Source organism: Lynx canadensis, chromosome B2 (genome assembly GCF_007474595.2).
Source record: "Lynx canadensis isolate LIC74 chromosome B2, mLynCan4.pri.v2, whole genome shotgun sequence".
NCBI classification, from domain to species: domain Eukaryota; kingdom Metazoa; phylum Chordata; class Mammalia; order Carnivora; family Felidae; genus Lynx; species Lynx canadensis.
Genome location: NC_044307.1, coordinates 141,754,385 through 141,776,179, shown reverse-complemented (window position 1 = coordinate 141,776,179; position 21,795 = coordinate 141,754,385). Strand labels below are relative to the sequence as shown.

Below are 21,795 nucleotides of genomic sequence, written 5' to 3'. Positions count from 1 at the left end.
GCTGTGCTAGGTGGAGCCTAACTCTGTTGTAGCTCTCCAGCCATCAGGCCTTCTCTGGTACAGCAGAGTGGGGTCAAATACAGAGTCTGGAACTAAGGCTGCCTGGCCTGCATGGCAGGTCCCCATTTACTGTGTGATCTCAGGCAAATTGTCCAAATTCTCTGCACTTAAGCTTCCTCCTCTGAAAAGTTAGCATAATACAGCCACCTCGTAGTACGCTTGTAAGTATGAAAGAACACAGCAGACCCAAACACAGTGCCTGGCGCATACTAACTACTCAATTAAGCGTGAGAGCTTGTTACTCCTGGGCAATTCCACCCCTGTGAGCCTTACAACTCCTCACGTGAAGTGAGGGATTGCAAGATGAGCCCTTACAGCCCCTTCCATTCTAGCATTCTGTAATCCTAGAATCATCCCTCCTCCCTGCCAGAACTTCCAACTGTCATGGTGAGAATCAAAAGGAATGTGGACAGTTAGACATATTTCTCCTTTCTGCCTCATTCACTGACTAGAAATCTTATCAATAAACTGCTCTACAAGTCAAAAAGGCAGGGAAAGGGCTATAAAGAGGTCTAAAGAACTCAAAACCCAGAAGTTCAACACCCAAAGAATCAAGGCTCACCTTAGGGTGCCACACCTGCCGTCTGCCAAGTCTTCAACAACGAACCTACACTGAACCTTCAATGAACCTTCATTCGACAATGAAGCCCCTCTACACACCTCTGTGCCAATGCACTAAGGCACACCCTTTTCTAGAATGCCCTTGCACCCCACACGCCTTTGGCAGCTGTAAACTTTAGAAACCCTTTCTAACCCCAAAAAGTACTACCAGATAAGGTATTCTGCATTCTCAGGGCTCCCACCATATGCTGCCACTGTCTCATTTAACAGATACTAAACGGCTATCACAACCACTTGTAACTATGCTCTCTCGTCAGCAAGCCTCTCGTCAGCAAGCACCTTAGGGGCAGAAATGGGGTCTTCCTCATCCTAACTCTCCTCATAGCCCCCACCTTCTCATACACAGTGAACAATCACTGTTCCTGTTATTTCATTAATAAAAAATCAAAACTAAAGAAACTCAAGTGCACCTTAACCCTTCCCTCCCTGGGCCACCTTCTCCTAAATAATACTGGACCGCCTTCTAGACGCGTCAGCTCTAAATAATGAACACTATGACACCGGATCTCAAGTCTGGCTTCTAACAGGCACTTAACGAATGCTTAGTGTATGAACATGAGAAGGACATCCAGCTGTGTCTCCTATTCCAAGTATGACTTCTCCAGGATTCAGATTATAATGCCCCACGTATTGGCATTTTTTATTTCCAGCCTCGAATGTTACTATTTCTAATATTCTTACAACACCATTTCCCAAACTATGTTTATATAGCTGTTCCTGTAATTAAGAATGGGGAATCAGAGATGGGTCTGACCCAGGACCCTACACCTCCAGGGACACAGCAGCCTCATGGGGACAAAGTAGTCTCTATGCCCAGCCTGGGGCTCAAACTCAGAACCCCGAGATCAAGAGTCGCACGCTCTACCAACTGAGCCAGCCAGGCGCCCCTATTCTGTTCATTCCTGACAGAGGTATATAAAATCTACTTTGATTGTGGGTTTGCTATTTTTTCCTTTTTTTAAATCAGTTTTGCTTTATATACTTTGAAGCTATGTTGTTAGGAGCATAAAGTTTCATGACTATTATAAAAAAAAGAATGGAAAATGTCTATAAAGCAGATGCCACTCTTTAAGATTCAGAATATATGTTAGCATAATAAAAGTCTAAAACATCCTACATAGAAAAAAAGACCTGTTAAACTTGGTCGTACTCAAACCTGTCTGGGCAAGTTTTTGGTTTTTAAGTAGAACACAGAAAAACATAAACCAGAATGGCAATAATGCATTCCATTTTCATTGTTAGCTAGGTCTATCTAGGTAGACAAACACACAAAGAGTAAATATGTGAGTTAGTGTGTGTGTGTGTGTGTGTGTGTGTGCACATGGCTTCTATCCCCGTTAGTGTCGCAGGATGACAAAGTGCTTAGCTTACCTGTGGATTTTTACAGAGAGCTGGGTAGTAAAAGTGACAACAAGGTATTTTTATATATAGCTGGATAGCAGGAGTAACAACAAGGTATGCTGGTCATACATCCTCAGCATTTATGGCAAATTATTAATCAAGTCCCACCTGAAACAATTTGTTAAATTGATTTTAATCACTGGGCCTCTCATGTGAAGCTTTGTATAATCAGCATTTCATTTACAAAATTAATTGCCTGATTGATTCTCTGGAGGCAGTTGCTGTCATTACCCTGCTGTCATAACTTCTGAGTAGGGTGTCACAACATGAAATTCTGACTATGAAAAGCACTGCTATTTTAAAAATGGGGGAGGGGAGAAAGGGATAAAGGAAGAAAACCAAAGAAGTCACATTACCCCCTTCAGCCTGGGAGAAACCTGAAAGTGTTTCATGGTAATTACGCTCTCTACCAATACCTATCTGCTAAATTAACTACTGTACAAATCTAGGGTTTGAGGCATAGAAGATTTTTATACCGGAAAATAACAACTAGAATGTAAAAGCACCAGAGGTAAATTCTAACCTGTGTTACAAAATACATATCTTGGTATACAAACACTCCGCCTTTCCTACACTTTCTAATAGAAAAAAATAAATAAATAAAAATAAAAAGCTTGACCAGAAATCTTAGCTTACGACAAATATCCATCCATTTTAAGGAAGTCCAAATCACAGAGAAGCGCACACTCACTCAGGCTTCCCGAAACATCGATGTCTATTACTGTTAGATACACACACTTTTTATAGTTTATCGCTCGCTCACTATTTACCAGTCTATTGGTAACTGATGGGTCTTCACCTGAAAATCTGTCACCACAATCAATTAATAAAAATTAGACTAAAAATACTTTTCATGGAAAAGAAAAGGGTAAGACGAGTACAGAACGGGGAGGAAAGAGGGAACTTTTTTAAAGTTATTGAATATCATTAAAAGTAAGATCACATTACCAATATCGTATTTTCAAACTAACCTGCAAAAGCATCAAGCCAGCCAAAGATTCAATTTCTCTTTTCCATGAATTTGCCTTTTCAGAAAGGACACCCAATTCTGCAAAAGCCCCTAAAATCTTGCCTCCTCCCAGCCCCCAGTTGCATTTCCACCATCTCAACATACCAAAAAGGCAAGGTAGACTGCACAAAGCCAAGTTGTTTTCAGATACTTTCAAATGTGCAAAATCACTTTCATAGTACAGAGGGGGCTCATTTAAAACAATCCCCGTGCAATGCAACCCAATTCCAAATAAGGCCTCTTTAAAGGGGTCACTTTGAATTTAAAACAGGCCTCCTCGGGAGACCAGACGTAATTCACCTTCTTTTCAGTACAGTGAATTTTGATTCATAGGTTCAGCCACAAATTTCCTTTAAAAAGAAAGATCACTTCATAAATTTGCTCTGTTATCCTGTGACCAAAGGTGTTTGTTTGCTGGCTTGGTAAAGAGAGCTAACTGGGACATTGTACCCACTCCTCCGCTCCCACGATGCAGGCTAACGTGACAAATTCACGGTTAGAGAACAGAAAGGCCAAGTCTCCCCAGCCCAAACACCTGCGGCTTACAAGGGCAAGCCCCCTCCTGGACCTCTCAACTACATTTTACTCCCCTGCAGAGTAAGAGCAATGGTCTCTAATTTTCACTTGGCTCACAGGGATGTGCTAAGTGTTGATAAGGTAATGTCTGCAAAGTGCTTTAAGTTCTGGGGGGTGGAAAAAGGCTTTATAAAAGCATAATAGATGCTTAGGACCACTTCTTAAGCTACACACACAATTGTTTCAGCAAAGAGAGTTCACTAATTCAAATGCATATCAATTTAACACCTTTCATTACAAAAGAGCCGAAAAAAGGAAGGCAGAGAAATCTCTTCTCCAGGTGCAAAGGGAGTGAAGATTTTACATGAACACTGAATGCCGCCTGCATCACCACCACCTAGGACAGGATTCTACACTATGGCAGAAACGGCTCAGGGCATCTGGATTCTAAGAGGTGAAAATGGATGAATGCTATAGAAACAGGAATGGGGGCAGGCATGACGGTGCAGTTGAAAATGTATATTTGGGTTATAATTTTCTATTTGGGGAAAAGGGGGAAGGAAAGTATCATTTTTACAACATACCATGTTAAAACAGCTTGATAAAATAATATCAACTGTTGAGGTTTTAAAGACAAAATCTAGCTTCTGTCATCTCAAGGGAGGTGAGGAAGTAGGGACTTAGTCTTTTGGGATAATATATCTGAAAGCTGGGGAAGAGGTATGAAAAAATTTATGTTTATCAAAAGGAGGGATGAATTAGAAAAGGTTAAGAAACAAAGATTGAAGGACGTTTGGGTGGCTCAGTCGGTTAAGCGTCTGACTTCGGCTCAGGTCATGATCTCGTGGTTTCTGGGTTCGAGCCACCATATCAAGCTCAGTGCTGACAGCTCAGAGCCTGGAGCCTGCTTCGGATTCTGTGTCTCCCTCTCTCTCTGCCCCTTCTCTGCTTGTGTCTGTCTCTGTCTCTCTCTCTCTCTCTCTCTCTCAAAAATAAATATCTAAAAAAAATTTTAATTTTTAAAAATTTTTAATAATAAACTGAACAAATATCAAGGTGCAAAGCACCATGAAAGATACTAAATGTATAAGATGGCCCTTGATTTTAAGGAATGTACACTATAACAGAGAAAATAAGAGATGTATGTAAATAATACAAGGTATAAATAAGCTTGTAAACACCACAGGACAGAGAAAATAAAGTCCCATGAGTGCTCAGCTAAGGGTGGGTAATAACTTCTAGCTGCAAGAAACGCAAGGATTAATGAGGAATTTATGTCATTTAAGGGGTCTCTTTAACTAAGAGATGAAGAAGATATACAGAAATATCAAGACACAAATATAATAACAGCCACCATTTAATGAGTGCCTACTGCGAGCCAAGCCCTATGCTAGGTGCTTTACAAATGGCATGAGATGAATTCTAACAAAAATGCTGCAAAGTACTTAATATTACACACCACTATTTTTAGTTGAAGGAAATCATCTCCTAGGTTTAGGGAACCTGCCCAAAGTCACACTACAACAGAATGGAATCAGGATTTCCCCAAGTCTGGCTGGTGCTCTTGGAGAAGTCTCTAACAGCCATTAGGCCCTGCTCCAAGCCACTCCAATTAATAACCCGTGATATGGGGGTGCCTGGGTGGCTCAGTCAGTTAAGCGACCGACTTCGGCTCAGGTCGTGATCTCGCGGTTCATGAATTCGAGCCCCATGTTGGGCTCTGTGCTGGCAGCTCAGTGCCTGGAGCCTGCTTCAGATTCTGTGTCTCCTTCTCTGTATGCCCCTCCCACGCTCATTCTCTCTCTCCCTCTCTCTCTCTCTCAAAAATAAACATACATTAAAAGAATAATAATAACCCATGATATGGAGGGTGCCTGGGTGGCTCAGTCGGTTAAGAGTCCGATTTTTGATTTCGGCTCAGGTCATGATCTCACGGTTCGTGAGTTCAAGCCCCACATCAGGCTCTGTGCTGGCAGTAAGGAGCCTTCTTGGTGTTCTCACTTCTCCCTCTCTCTCTGCTCCTCCCCTGCTCATGCTATCTCTGTCTCTCTGAAAATAAATAAACTTAAAAAAATTAAAAGTAAATAAATAACCGGTGATATGAACAAACTGTAAACCTGAACTGTGTCCCCCCAAAATCTGTATGTTGAAGCCCTAATCCCCAGCATGAGTGTATTTGGAGACAGGACCCATACGCAGGTAATAAAGGTTAAATGAGGTCATAGGGTAAGGGCCCTCATCTCACAAGACTGATGTCCTTATAATAAGAGATAGTAACCAGGGCATTCACATTCTTCCCCCCCCCACCCCCCCCACCCGCCAACACACACAAGAAGAGGTCATGTGAGCACACAGCAAGGTGTGCAAGCCAAGGGAAGAGACCTCAGAATGAAACCTACCTTGCTGGAACCCTGTCAGAATCCAGAATTGCAAGAAATATGTTTCTGTTGTTAAAGCCACCCAGTCTACAGTATTTATTACAACATCCTGAGCAGACTAAGATGCACCACTTTTATTTTTACTGATTTATAACATGCAACCTGAGTTCTAAGAGGGCTCCTGGAGTCCTGCCTCCTGGTGTCCACACCTCTGTGCAATCCCTCACACGTCTGGGCAAGAACAGTGACTTGCACCCGACCCAGAAAACATAGCGAAGGTGAGGGGATTTTACAAATGTAATTGAGATTCCGAGTCAGTTGACTTTGAGTTCATGAAAACAGAATATCCCAGATGGGCCTGACATAATTATGTGGGCTCTTGAGTCCAGCCTCTCTAGAAGTTAGAGACTCCCAACAGCAGAGACTCTCTCTCTGTTGGTGGCACTGAAGAAGCAAGCCGCGATGAAGCTACAGCCACACGGAAGTGAATTCTGCCAACAGTCTGGAGGGCACCTTCCCCGGTCAAGCCTCCAGCTGAGAATGCAGCCTGCCGATTCCTTAGTCACAGCCTCCTGATGCCCTGAACAGAAAGCATCCAGCAAGTCATGCGTGGACTCCTGACCCACAGAAACTCTTGAGATAATGTGTATGGTTTATAAGCCACTCAAGTTGTTATGCAGCAAGAGCAAACAAACAAAAACTATTTCACAGCTTAGGAAAAATACTTCCCACATGGCTCCTCCTCACGCCCACAGGAGCCGCTACGGCTCAAAAACACTGGTGTTGGCATTCTGCTATCTTCCCTGACAGGAAACCTTACAACGTACGGTCCCAGAAGTTACTGGGAGCTCTTATTTTTCCCACCTCTGACCAAAGTCCTACTTATCCTTCATTGTTTTTAAAAAAGTGTTTGTTTATTTTTAAGAGAGAGAGACAGAGAGCACGAGTGGGGGAGGGGCAGAAAGAGGGGGAGACACAGAATCCGAAGCAGGCTCCAGGCTCTGAGCCATCAGCACAGAGCCCGATGCAGGGCTCAAACTCACGAACTGTGAAATCATGACCCGAGCCGAAGTCGGATGCTTAACCAACTGAGCCACCTAGGCACCCCTAATCCTTCAAGGATCACCTTCCCTGTCAAGTTGGTCTTGAAAAGCCCAGGCAGAATAAAACCCGTCTCTTCTGTGGCCTCGGAGACCTTTGAAGAAAACTCTTATTATATTATTTAGGCAGTTTGGTAGCAATTTTCTGTTTGTCTCCTCAAAGGCAAAGGCCAAGTTAAACGACAAGATAGTGCACACAGATAAAAGAAAACACCCCTCGTGTCATCGCACACACAGAACAGGAGTAGGAGTCCCAACTGTAGTCCGCCAGCCAGAGGACCTGAAATGAGGCGACTTCTCGACTTCCCTAGGCCTCGATTCCCTCCCCGTAAGACGGTATGCTGCTTGCTAGCGGGCAAGCATCTTCCGCACAATGCATGTGCCCTGAATAAATACGGCAGTGAACGTCAGCTCATAAGGCCAACCTATGGGCCTTTTTTTGGGCTCAAAAAAAAGGAAAAAAGTTACTAGTAATGGTACCAATATAAGAAAACGTGTACAAAATTGTGAAGTGAAATCAGTGACTAAAACTCATGGCCACTGTTTAACAGCGCATGTACACTCATGGGGGATAAAAGTCATTTACAATGAAAGCTGTTGACTTCCCAGGGCCTCTGCCTCACACGTGAGGGGCAGCCAGAGGCCTGGGAGATGGGGCCAGGGTCACACGGGGTCCTCGGCGCGCTCCTGAGTCCCATTCCTCAGCTGCCAGCCACACGGGGCTCCCAGAAGACCACTTAAGCCCCCAAGTGTGGGGCTGCGTCTCGTCGCCTTTTTCATGCCACCCGACCACATGCCCGTCGCCAAACAGCTGGCCTTGCCCAGCGAGCCGAACCTCAGTTGAGAGACCACGTCCCCAGCTGCAGCCAGCTCTCCTCCGGTTGGCTTCGGCCCAAGCGCTGGGAAAGGGCTGTTTTCTAATCACTGGTGAATGAGCCAGTGAACTTCAGGGAGAAGGGAGTTTCCTTCCCCATTTTTTTTTAGTGAGAAAAGCAAATTTGTAAATGCTCTTCGCAATGGTGGCGCAGAAGCCTCAGATTTGTTCACACTTATCTAGAGGCTACATCTAACCTAGTATTCTGTATAATGCAATTGATTCGCTAGTATCATTTACAATTCTGATTAGGTTTCTCTAAAATCCTGTTTATTAAATTGCTTCCTTTAAGCATGCATAGTTACTAATTTGTTTCCAACTAAATCAGGTAGCGTATGAAAAGATTATACTGCAACAGTGCAAGGGCACTCCAGGGATTACGTTTCATCTAGATTTCAAAATTAAAACTATAACGTTTCTTTGAAAAAGAGAGGCAGCCGAATTTACACAGTTTTTTTTCTGGATCGCTAAAATGTCAATACCCCACCATAACACCCTGGGTGTAAAACAACCACGTCCTTCACAAAGCACATAAAGCAAAGAAAGACCAGAGGCTCACAGTGGGTCTCATGTGCTCATTTCTTTACATCAGGAGGTCACGCATAGCATGACACTGTTCAGTCCACAGCCAAACACACTGAGCCTTTAAGGGGCAAACTTGATACGCAGAATAAGAGGTGTAAAGGAGGCCAAAAATAAGACAGTTAACGCTTTACTAGATTAGGTTACTGGTGTTTTACTTTTAATAGAGTAACAGCATATCACTTGAATAAATCAGACACAATCAATAAAAATCTCCAGAAAGTAATATTTCAGAGATTTGCTCAGCCATGTGACTCTGATTAATTTTAGAGTCACACAGATGAAACAAAACTCCTATGTACAACTCTGAGAGATTTCTCCCCAAAGTCGATGAAACAAAAATCCTTAACCCCTTTTTTTTCAAAACATTTTTTTGAAGTTTATTTATTTTGAGGGGGGGGAAGGGAGGAGAGCACTCAAGCAGGGGAGGGGCAGAGAGAGAGGGAGAGAGAGAATCCCAAGCACTGACTGGGCAGAGCCTAATGGGGGGGGGGGCGCTCCAACTCACTCACCACGAGATCATCACCTGAGTCGAAGTCAGAGGCTTAACCGACTGAGCCACCCAGGCACCGACTTAACTGTTTTTAATCAAAGACTTCTGTGTCTCTAAATGTGTGGGTTTTTTTTAAGTTTTTCCTTTCATCAAACAAAAACAGGAGCAAAAGAGGGCAGGATAATCATTTATATTTTAAAACCAGATCAGCAAATAAAGAATTTGTCCAACTAATGAATAAAGCCTTCTTACAAAAATACAGATGTTTTTATTGTCAATTTCCATATTTGCAGAGATTAGAAAAAGTTGTTTATGAAAACTTCATGTACCTAAAGCAGTTGTTTTTTTTTTTTAATTTTCGGCTGAACTGAAAAAGAAACACAAGTATAAAAGAGAATGAAAGGGAAAAAGGTAATGACTCTAAGAAATCTGCACCATGGGGACTATAAGAGAACTACAATGATTGACTTCAGCACCAGGGCCATTCTGGTTCAAGGTCAATTTTGGCTAGAGTCCACACTCACAAGACCACCACATGACAGATTGCCAAAAGACACGATGAAGGTTCCATTTTTCTCAGAGATTTAATTACAAAGTTATGGCCTCCCTCTGACAAGGATATCTATTTAGTAATATACCTAAAAAGAAATGAGAATTCTGAGTATTTAATTTTTTTTTATTCTTTATTTATTTTTGAGAGAGAGAGAGAGAGACAGACTGCGAGAGATAGAGAGCGAGACACAGAATCAGAAGCAAGCTCCAGGCTCCGAGCTGTCAGCACAGAGCCCGATGCGGGGCTCAAACCCACGAACCGCGAGATCGTGACCTGAGCCGAAGTCGGGACGCGAGCACACCAGGCGCCCCAGAGAATTTTGAAGTATTTAAAAATCTACATTATCCCACTGCGTGTTCTCCTTTCTGTTCTCTTCATTCTTATTTCTGACACTAACTACATACAATGGAAATAACTTAAGGGAAAAAATCCAGCAGATGCCTTCCAAATAAGAAATACTCTCATCTTCTCTCAGTACTTCTGAAATTTCAATTACTGATTCAATTACTTTGAAATGTCTCCCTCTGCTTCAGCTTTGGGATACAACAGGGTTAAAGCTTCGAAGGTAACACATCTTGGCAAAGAGGCAGCCTTTTTATATCACACTCCTTTTAAGAAACTTTATGAACAGCACCAGGTAAACAAGGACACAAAAGGCAAGGACTGTATCTGTTGGGGTCAGAAAAAGGGGTGATGCAGGGCTCATGATCCTTCCAGGCAAACTCTCTTGGCCAACTGCCTCAGAAGACATGACATTCCAAAAACGATTCAGCAGAGCACCGTAGAAATGACAATGCGAGGTTTTTCAATTGTTCAGTGACTCCTTAGACAATAATAAGAGAACGTCTCTGCCACCACATACACAAAATTACCCCAAGTTAAAAGCAGGACCAAGGGGTATGTCCAAAAGAGGCTCAGTGGGGTAAAAGGGCCAATTGAATGTATATAATACGATCTTATACATGGATTATTTACGTTTATGTAGTTTTTATGTTTCATATGCAGTGTATTTTTTAAATTTTTTGCTTATTTTTGAGAGAGAGAGAGAGAGAGAGGAGAGAGAGTGAGCAGGAGAGGTAGAGAGAGGGAGACAGAACCCAAAGCAGGCTAGTTCTGAGCTGTCAGCATAGAGCCTGACGCAGGGCTCGAACTCACAGACCACGAGATCATGACCTGAGCTGAAGTTGGATGCTTAACCGACTAAGCCACCCAGGCGCGCCATATGCACTATTTTTAAAGGAAAGGTAGGTTATGGGGCCTGGGTGGCTCAGTCGGTTTGAGCGTCCAACTTTGGCTCAGGTCATGATGTCACAGTTCATGAGCTCGAGCCCCACGTCGGGCTCTGTGCTGACAGCTCAAAGCCTGGAGCCTGCTTTGGATTCACTGTCTGCCTCCTCTCTCTGACCGTCCCCGTTCATGCTCTGTCTCTCTCTGTCTCAAAAATAAATAATGTTAAAAAAAAAGTTAAAAAATAAATAAATAAAGGAAAAGTAGGTTAGAAAAAATACATTAACATAAGAGTATATACTTTTGGGAAGTGGAAGCAGTAAGAGAAATTTAAATATTCAATATACATGTTTTGGCCAGTGTTTGCATTTTTTTATAGAACATATTCATGTACTACACTTCTGTAATTTAAAAAAATTTTTTTCAGAATAAAACTCAAAACTGGGGGGGAGGGGATAAGGAATTAAATAGATGTGCCCGGAACATGAAAAAACGCAATGAATCATAGCCAGAAACAGGTTCAAACAAGATAGACTACTGACCAGAGAATCAGAGGCCTGCTTTCATGCGCGCATGCTCTTGCTAATGGGTTGCCAACCTTGGGCGATCCATTCACCCTCAAGGGATGAGCACCCAGTCTCGTTTAAAAGGCCGAAATCCTCCCAGCTCCGTGCTAAGGGCTGCTGCTTGACCAAGATCCCAGAGGACAGAGCTGTGTAAATAAGACAGCCAACTGGGGGGACGGTGGACGATGTGGATAGAACCTGAAACGAAAAGGTCCGCACCGCCCGTACCAAGATCTACACCGGAGGGAGGCCCACTACGGCCTACAGGCCAAATCCAGTCCACCACCTGTTTCTGGAGGACCAGTGTGCTAAGAATGCTCTTTACATTTTTAAACAGTCAAGGGCAAAAATCAAAAGAAGAAGGTATTTCACAACATACAAAAATTACATGAAATTCAAATGTTGACATCCGTGGTGTTCTGGGCACACACCGCCTCCCCCTTTCTTCACACACCACCATGGCTCCTATCATGCCACACCAGCAGCGTCCAGATCCTGAAACTAAGACAATGGCCATGAAGCATAAAACACTGACTACCTGGCCCTTCATAGGAAACTCTGCCAATCCCTGACCTAAATGCTTAAATTAAAATGTCTGTAAGTTGAAGAATTACCGTAACACACCGAGAGCGGTGTGCGTGCAAACGCTCAGACTTGGAGAACAAAACCCAGTTTGATTTCAAGCTACGCCCTTCACCAAGGAACCATGCTTCAGCTTCTGCAGGTACGAAACCAGGACATTAACCAAATCTCGCAAGATGGAGAGAACCAGGTAAGAAAGGCACTTTGGAAATTATGAATGATCTGCAAAGTTATTATTACTAAGTAAAATCAAATGATCCACATTTAAACTCTGGTTGCAAAAAAAGCCTGTGAAATGTATTTTTCTGTAAAATGTGCTCTTAGAAGAACAGAGAGCAGGGACACCCACAAGCCAGCGCAGATGACTTATGAAAGTCAAAGCCAGAACCCGTTCTTCAACTGGCTGACTGACACATTAAGGCACAGGGTCCCAACTTCAGAAACTAAAAGCACTTTTTGAAAACAATATGCCCTTTTTTTTTTTTTTTTAATGCTTTCAAGGTCTGTTTAGCTGCACTGTACGTAAGTTTAACATTTATTGAAGACCGAGGCAGTATACCCTCATGACAGTCCACTAATCCCCATTCTACTGGTAAGGACGTAGAAACTCAACAGGTTTGTGTGTTAAGATATTCGGGCCCAGCATTAAACCTAATTTAGAGAACGTGACAGAGGCAAAGTGACCATAATATAAATTAGAAATGAGCCTTCTCACTGGAAAACAAGCACATCACAAGGTCTCAAAGTTTGTACGTAACTCTTCCTATTTTTTTCTTCCATCCACATGCGGAAAAGGAAGAAAATAAAAGCGAAGTTGGTCTCTGAATGAAAAAACCATCTTTTTCTAGTAGGAGCTCGAAGAGCAGAGATTCCTCTAGGCAAACCAACACCTACCTGTGTTTGAATAAGTGGAAACCTTGTCTCCTCAATAACGGTAATGGTAATATTTTTTTTTGAGCAGTCAACACTTGAAAACACTTTCTATGGGCTTTACGTGTACTCTCTCATTTAATCCCCAAAACAACCTGGCACTTCGTTACTTTAATTATCGCCACCTCACAAATAGTAAGTGGCAGAGGTGGGATTCAAACGGACTAGCTTACTCACTGGATTATTCTGTCTACTCTTTCCCTCACTTAGCATACTGCCCAGCAAGAGGCAGGTGAAAGTTAAGTGTTTATGCTAAATTTGCCTTACAATTCAAATCCAAGGAGCCAAGACCAGACTCCAGAATAAGCATCTAGACTCAGGGTAAGCTGCGGGAGGTTTCTTCCAGCCTAAGCAATATAAGCAAACAAATACATACTTATGATCAGCAAGTATCAGTGAAACAGGCAAAGGTCAGTGAGGAAAGGACAGAACTTTAGCAAGATGTTTGCATTTGTTAAACTCCTGCTCTAATTTCGTGTCTCTTTACAAACACCGGCAATTAGTAATCCTGCCTCATCTTTAAAATTTACAGTTCTAGGAAGAGAAAAAACAGGACATGAAGGCCAAGTTTTTGAAACATACTGGCAAAAGGTAATGAAGACACGCAAGAAAAATTTGTCTGAATGGCCCACGAAGGGCAGGATGTGGAGGCTGAAGCTAAACTGATCCGCTGTATGTGAGCAGCTGAGGAGGGACAGAAAGAACTGGATCAAGAAAAAGAAAAGGAATAAAAAGACAAAAGGAAGCAAAAACTACACCATGAAAACAAAAGGAGAATTCATTTGAAGGGGGGGGGGGCGGGGAATCATGAAGAAATGCAAAAACAAAAGCAAGTCTAGGTAAGTCTGAGTCAGAGATGCACACAGAGGAATGAAGATAACAGATGCTGGAAGACAGACACAGGACAGATGGCTCTAAGATCAGAGCCAATCGAAAGAAGGGGAAAGGAAAATACTTAGGTTCCCTCTTAAAAAGGCAAGTGGCATCTACTACAATCTTTGCAAGACCCATTACCTCTCTATATGTGAAAACTCACAGGAAATATACATGCATTTCTATTGCATAAATTTACAAATGTAGTCTGCATTCCATAAATAAAATGCTGGCTCTTAAATCTTCATTGAAAGGCTTAAATAAATGTACAAAAACCTCACACACACACACACCCTCAATCATCTCTGCATACTGGAGTCAGTCCAATAAAATACATGGTTGCTTGGAAGCTGTATAATCCATTTATTGTACTACGTGCATACACCTATCACTACAGTAGTAAGTAAAATAAGGATGAAAGAAGTGGTCCTAATCACATATATACCCATTGGAAGTAACAAGAGAAAGAGAGATGCAAAGGTACTACCAGCTGTATCAGTGGGCCAGGATGATGCTTCTCTCTGTTTTCCATACTTGCCCTTGTATTAAATACGTACACACACATATACAGGAGACACATACTCATAAACACACATACACATGTATTCATATACCCCTTTGCTTATAAGATGCTAAAAATACTCACAAGTGTAAAAAATAACTTCTACTTAGCCACAGAAAACCAAGGCCCATGCATCATCCTTCTCTTTATTTATTCAATACTTCTCCCCTCACATTCTCTACGGAACATCTTTTTTGCCCATTCTATGATCTATGCTTGAAATTAAAAGCCCCAGTGGGCTGGGAGAGCTATAACCTTCTATTTGCTGTATCTTAAATGCTAAGAACCTAAAGAGAAGCCTCAAAATGAAAGTGAAGGAGGAGTCGCCCAAAAATAAAGTGCCACCTCGTACATCTCTAGCTGGTCCTTCAATTAACATTTGCTATTTCAGAAGTAAAAGCCCATGATTTAAACACTTCATTATCTTTCAGTTCAAGCCATTATCATTCAACACTAAACCTGAAATCCTAAATCTAAAAAGGTTATTACTCTGAGTAGAACGATGCACAGCAAACGAACGAGAAGTGTGTGGGCATAAGAACCACTGACATACTTTCACATAATCAAGCTTCCAGAAACACTAAAAATTTAGTTTTGCTTCATCTAATGATGATGTGCAGTAAGATGTTTGCAACAGGAAGTTATTCTCCTAATCCATTGCCTATAGTACTTCTTAATTAGTCCTCATAGCGACACTAATCTAACACTTCAGAAGGGCTGCGATTTTGTCTGACATGGATTTAGGTCCTCCGGTGAAGACAAGCTGTGAAAAATCGGGTAGGAGAAAAGGAAGAAAGGTGCCGTTTACACACATTTATCTGCTCGGCTCACACCTTCGGTAGAACATCACCAGCCAGTTAAACATTCAGTGCTGCAATAATTTTGTCTCCATCCTTTTGACATTTCTTTCACGCCTCATTTGCTAGGAAGAGTTAAAACATTTAGTCAACCTTCAGAAAGCAGTTCGTTTTTTTCCACGGCAAAATGCATAACCTATTCCAGCTACCAAGCCACTGGTTAAAGTTCAAACTGTGGCACAGATAGCAATCCAGGACTTGCCTTCAAACGTTTCAGAAGGACAAACAAAAACAAAAACAAAAAAGCCCCCACTACCCAGTCAGGCGATCGTTTCTGGTGGACATGAGACAAAAGCAAGGAAGACAGCCTTCCACATGCTCGGTTCCCGCCTACGAAAACCAGCCGGCCACACGGCTGCCCCCTCCGCTCCTACAATCCTCAGGTGACAACGGCAGAAGAGCCTGGACAGAACACTCCAAAACGGAGAAAGAAATCCTTTCTCGCGACAGGCCGTTACTGGCTTTGGCCGTGCATTTTTCATCTGGGATCGGTACGGCACACCTCTGTCCTGCGGCTAACGCGGACTACTTTCCAGATCGAGGTCGTGTCCTGTGTGCGGCCACCCGAACTCGCGAGCAGCTCCCGCCGTGCGCTCGCTGAGGGCAGCGCCCAGTAATCCTGTGTCTCAGTCGTGCTAAACACCACACGATGCGCCCAGTGCCGGGAGCAGCGCTGCCCACTAACACTTTCCGCAGCCGTGGAACGTTCCATCCTGGGCCGCATGTGTGCTTTCGGGCACTTAACATGTGGCCAGTACACGGCCCGAGTGCGTCTTTCATTTTATCTAACTGTAATTCATCTTAACTAGCCACATGTGGCGAACGGCTACCACACTGGCTAGAGCGGGGGCGGAGGGTCATTTAACGCTAAAAAAGCTTTCTGCTGGGAAAACATTCTTCGGTCACGTTATGTATCAGGATGCTGAGCTTCCCCTTTAGGAAAGTGGAACAGTAATAAAAAGTAAACCGAAAGTACTAAAAAGATCCCCTTCACGTTCCCATCGAAAAAGAAATGCATCTCATTCAAATCGGCTTCCTAACAGGTGGGGCAGAAGGGACACGTGTAACAGAGACGTGCGTCCTGAGGAGAAGGGGAGTCCCGGTGCTCGCCTTAGGGCCACATCTCCTAGGACAGACAGGAGAAGGAAAGGACGCTTCCTCCCGCTCACCTGAGGCTGACGGGTGTACACACACTGTGTGGCTTCTTGGAAGATTCTATCTTCCGTGTCTAACCAAATGATAACCCGGCCACGGGAAGGGGACATCTTTCTTCAGCAACGTTTCCAAGGTCCTCACAGAACATCAAATGATGTGAATGGAAGCAAGCAAGAAAAAACAAAACACAACATTATTACAATGACAGCTTCCACAAAGGAAAGGCAGACCATTCATCTAACTCCGCTCACACCGGGCACTGTTGAGAGGAAATACAGCGTAATATCGGAGACGGCAGGGGAGTCAGAACGCCTGGGTGCACACACAGTCTATGCCACTTCCTAGCTATGTCGCTCGGGCTTATCGAGGCTGTGCCTTCATTCACTCATCTGTAAAATGGGTATAATCACAGTACCTACTTCATAGGTAATGTTATATGGTTCTTAGCGCTGCTTGACACCTAGTAACTGTTCAATAAATTATTCAAAACTTCTCATTACTAAGAACTTAGTATTTCAGTACAGTGGAAAAACAGGTGATTTTCCTTCGAGGTACATGTAGCAAGTTGTCATTAAAGAATGGTTTCATGACACAGGAAAAAATGCTCCACATCCCTCCTCATCAGGGAAATACAAATCAAAACCACAGTGAGATACCACCTCACACCTGTCAGAATGGCTAACATGAACAACTCGGGCGACAACAGATTTTGGCGAGGAAGCGGAGAAGGAGGAACCCTTTTGCACTGTTGGTGGGAATGCAAACTGGTGCAGTCACTCTGGAAAACAGTATGGAGGTTCCTTAAAAAATTACAAAGAGAACTACCCTGTGACCCAGCAATTGCACTACCAGGTATTTATCCAAAGGATACAGGAGCACTGATTCAAAGGGGCACATGCACCCCAATGTTTACAGAAGTGCTACAGACAATAGCCAAGGTATGGAAAGAGCCCAAGTGTCCATCGACAGATAAATGGACACACACACACACACACACACACACACACACACACACACAAAATGGATGGAACATTACTTGGAGATCAAAAAAGAATGAAATCTTGCCATATGCAACAATGTGGATAGAACTAGAATGTATTATGCTCAGCAAAATAAGTCAGAGAGACAAATCTATGATTTCACTCATCTGTGGAATTTAAGATACAAAACAGATGAACATAAGGGAACAGAAACAAAAATATAAAAACAGAGAGGGAGACAAACCATAAGAGACTCTTAAACACAGAAAACAAACTGAGGGTTGCTGGTGGGGTGTTGGATGGGGGGATGGGCTAAATGGGTGATGGGTATTAAGGAAGGCACTTGGTGGGATGAGCCCTGGGTGTTGTATGTAAGTGATGAATCACTAAATTCTATTCCTGAAATCATTATTACACCACATGTTAACTAACTTGGATTTAAATTTAAAAAAATGAAAAATGAAAAAATTTTTAAAAAGAAAAAAGGGTTTCATACACACATGTCTAACAAGTTTACCACCAAAGAATACCTTACACACAGAGCAAACAGTTTCAGAACTTTTAGTGGCTAATTCTGAATACCAGTTCCCAAACCGAAGTTTTCAGAGAGGATAATGCAAAAATGTGTAACAACAACTTGTACTCCTACTGACCACTAGCTTAGCCTAAGATTACTGGCACAGAAGTGGCAATAACCAAAGGTAATTCCCCGAATGCAATCATCTCTGCTTCAAGAAGTCTCTCCAGACACGCACAGATGTCTTTATGAGACCAGCTGACTCACTACTTCATGTTTACAATCCAGTTGACTAAAGGTATCGAAAGCACCCAAAATATATTGGTATATTACAAAACTTATTTTTATTTTCTGGAAACATTTCTAAACAAGCTTTATAAAATGTGACTCTAGGCGCACGTGGGTGGCTCAGTGGCTTAAGCATCCGACTTCGACTCAGGTCATGATCTCACAGTTTGTGGGTTCAAGCCCCGCATGGGGCTCTGTGCTGACAGCTCAGAGCCTGGAGCCTGCTTCGGATTCTGTGTCTCCCTCTCTCTCTGCCCCTCCCCTGCTCACACTCTGTCTCTCCCTCTCTCTCTAAACATTAAAAAAAAAAATTTAAAAACAAAAACAAAGAAACACCCCACTCCTCCTCCTGCTGTCTGGAAGCTTCTTTCTCATTTCCTATTCGCCGTGCAGCCTGTTGCAGCTCAGCTCCTCCTGACTATTCTCCCAAAGGTCTTCCGTGACCCAATGGCAAGATGTTGGCTACCTACTCTTACCTGACCATTCCTCAGAGCCCGCCACAGCTTTGCGTGTCTTCTCTCCAAAACCCTCGTTCCTCCATGGCTTCTGTGGAGCTCTCCCCATGCTTTCCGTCTCCTTTTCTGGCTCTCTGGCTGCCTCCCTTTCCATTCCTTCAATGTCAGTGCTCCCTAAACCCCTTCAGCACCCCTCTCTTCTCCGCACCCACACTCCCCTGGGCAATCCGGTGAACCCCATTTCAGCAGCACACCGCGCTGAAAGCCCACATGGATATACTGGGCCCAAGTCACCCTCCCGCACTGTCTGTCTAGGGGCATGTCCAGTCAGCTCTTTGGAACACATCTCAAACCCAACATGTCCAAAACCGCACCTGCTCACTAAACACAGGATGATTCTGAAGTGGACGCCTTCAATGAGTTACAATACCATCTGATTTCTCTCTAGGGAGTCAGATCGAGCGCTCTGTGTTTACACCACTCCTGCCCCGGCCTGGAGGAAACGAAGGTGGTGCTGGGCTGCCGTCTGCCATTTCAACCACTGCCAGTAAAAATGCTACGTTTCCTCGCTGTCCTCTGACACGAGAGGTGCACGCTGAGCATCTCTGGGACTACGGAAATAGAACCCTGACAGTTCCTTCGCGAGTTGGTTTTTGTGACATATTCCTATATTGCCTCATTAATCAATAAGCAGTTTTTGAAAGTGTTCAATTCTCTTGAATCCCCCTGTGCTGCTATTCGTTCCCACTCTCAAGGCCGCCACCCGCATGCGGACAGGTGCTTCTGCAATCTCTAGGATTACATTTCACCGGAAGGTGAGCCTTATGAAAGCAGGGCCTGCGTTTCATTCACTGCCGTGGCCCCAGCACCTAGAGCACGACCTGCCACACAGCAGGTGAACAGACTAGACCCCAAGAGCTATTTCTCGAGTGAGTCAAGAATGCACACGAAGTAGCACAGTATCTGGCCGTCGACTCAGAAGTCTCCCACCGACCCTCAACCCCGGCTCCCCGTTCTGCTTTCCCAAGGTTTTTTGGGGTATGGAAGATATCCCTCAAAATGCCTCCCCCCCCCAAATGGTTTTTCACTCAGTGTTTTCCCTACCGGACGGGTGTCCAAGGCTCTCAAAGACAGCCAGGTGTGTGAGGCTTGCCCTGCTTCTCACCTGATTCCCTGGGAAGGTCACGAGGCACAAGCTAGCACGGCTGGTTTCCTCCCTGCGGTCGGCAGAACTTGCCACATCTCCTGCGCCTGCTTCCACGTGCCCCCCACTTCTAACCTGCTGCCCACAGCTGCTCACCTAACTCCTCCACTCTGTACTGATAATGTGGCAAAAAAGGAAGTCACCATGGAGAACCAAATAACTATCATCTATGCCTGAAGAGGGAGGGAGGGAATGGCTTTATTCTTGTCTGGTGGAGTCGGGTTCGGGAGCCTTGTGACAGCTATTTTCTTAGGGCTGTCTCAGCTGTTTCAGAACGCTAAGATTGCACTGATGGAAACCACAGCACTGGACGCATGATACATCACTACAGGCATGTCCCGAAAGTTCGAACGCAGGCAGACACGTGTTCGCTTTCTAGGCAAAAGACAGGTATCTCTCATCGTAACAAATGAGACTGAAACGTGACTAACACACTGAAGATGCTCATTCGCTGCATAAGCTGGAAGAGCCAAACAAAATGAAAGGTCCGGTCTCCGAGAAAAGGACATGCCAGTGACAAACAGCAACGGCCTAAATAAAACACAGGTTACCAGTTTGTTTGGGTTGCTTTCTTCCTGCGGGTTCTTAAAGACAGACTGTTAATTCATTTGCTTGAGATGGCTTAGGTGTCCTCAGCATTAACTTCAGACACTATGCATCCATGATTACTCTAGTAGCCATATATTACCGCAAATAATGAAACAAAATCACGTTATTAGAAAATAGGGAACAAGAGACAGGAAAGTCTTCATTTCATTTTAAGCTAAAAAGAGCACTTTGGAGGCACGTCATTCAAGAATATTCTCAACCTCAAATTGAGCAGCAATCGGGAGGTGAGGAAAACACGAGCTGAAGACCCAGGAAACCTGAACACAGCCAGTCCCGCGGTCTCTCCCGCTGCACAGATGTTTGAGCAGAGTACTGGTTAAATGGAATGTCACTTCCACCGCTGTCTAAGACAAGGTTATGGGCCAAACTCATTTTCTTTAAAGCTGTGAGATTTAATTTTTTTTGACAAGTTTCAAAAGAGAGGAATAGTTGGGGACGTACAGGGGAAACTCCCCACTATTATATCATCCTATTAGACATAATTAGGGAGAGAAAGACTGAAAGAGTCTCAGGACACATCTCAATACCCTTTGGCCTGGCCAGCCTAGAAGTTCGCCAGTAAGTAACAAAGGAAACAGGGATTCGACTGGGTCCATTGATGGAGTGCTTTTACTATTCTCCCAATATCACGGACTCTGGTTCCAGAATGGCCATGTGGCAACAGCAAAGACATAAATACTCAGGACTGCATGGCACGAAATGACCTCACCAAAGAACTGGGAGGATTTTTCTGCCTTATATTTGTTCTCGTAACTATGCATCAGCGTCTTGATTATTTTAAGATCGCCAATTTGGTGGGGGGGGGGGGGGGTCCTGCAAATTTCACCACTAAGTAGTTCACTCAGGGCATTAAATTTGTGTGTTGGTTTTTCACTCTAAAATTCTCTTTTCCAGCTGCCTGTATTCTCCCTTCTCTCCAATCTTCTGGTCCCTGACTGTCACCTGCCCTCCATGGTCATTCCCATAGTCATTCTCCCTTCATACACTCTTGGATTTAAGATCTCTGGCCTCATAAACACGCCTAACTTGTGACCCTGAGACGCTGTCCAGTCCATTCATCCATTCTCCCATCCAAAACTGTTCTAGAGGCTGGTCCATGGCCTCCCCACCCCAGAAACTTCAGTCACAGCCACGTGTAAATAACTCACAACAGAACCTGTGCTCCTCTTTAAACATCAACAGACTATATCATAGCCTCCCTTGATAACTCATAGCAATGACCCAGATCCTAGCATAGAGTTTCTTCTCACAGTTGGATGTACATTAATGTCCAGTAATATTATCAGAAAAAAATCCAATAGCCACCTTCACAGCCTTGAAGCACACATTCTTTCTTCTCTTTGCCCGGTAGGACTACGGGGCCAAAATACATTCAAAGCTCAATTATAAGAATGTAATGCCAC

General features: G+C 43.7%; 1 protein-coding gene and 1 non-coding gene across 9 annotated transcripts in view; both read right to left on the bottom strand.

The window, feature by feature from the left end:
* ARID1B (AT-rich interaction domain 1B) overlaps window positions 1-21,795 on the bottom strand; it is a 433,036-nt gene that overhangs the window by 395,468 nt on the left and 15,773 nt on the right. The window lies entirely within an intron of this gene.
* TRNAK-CUU lies at window positions 1,492-1,564 on the bottom strand. The gene has a single exon. It is a non-coding gene; the product is annotated as a tRNA-Lys (tRNA).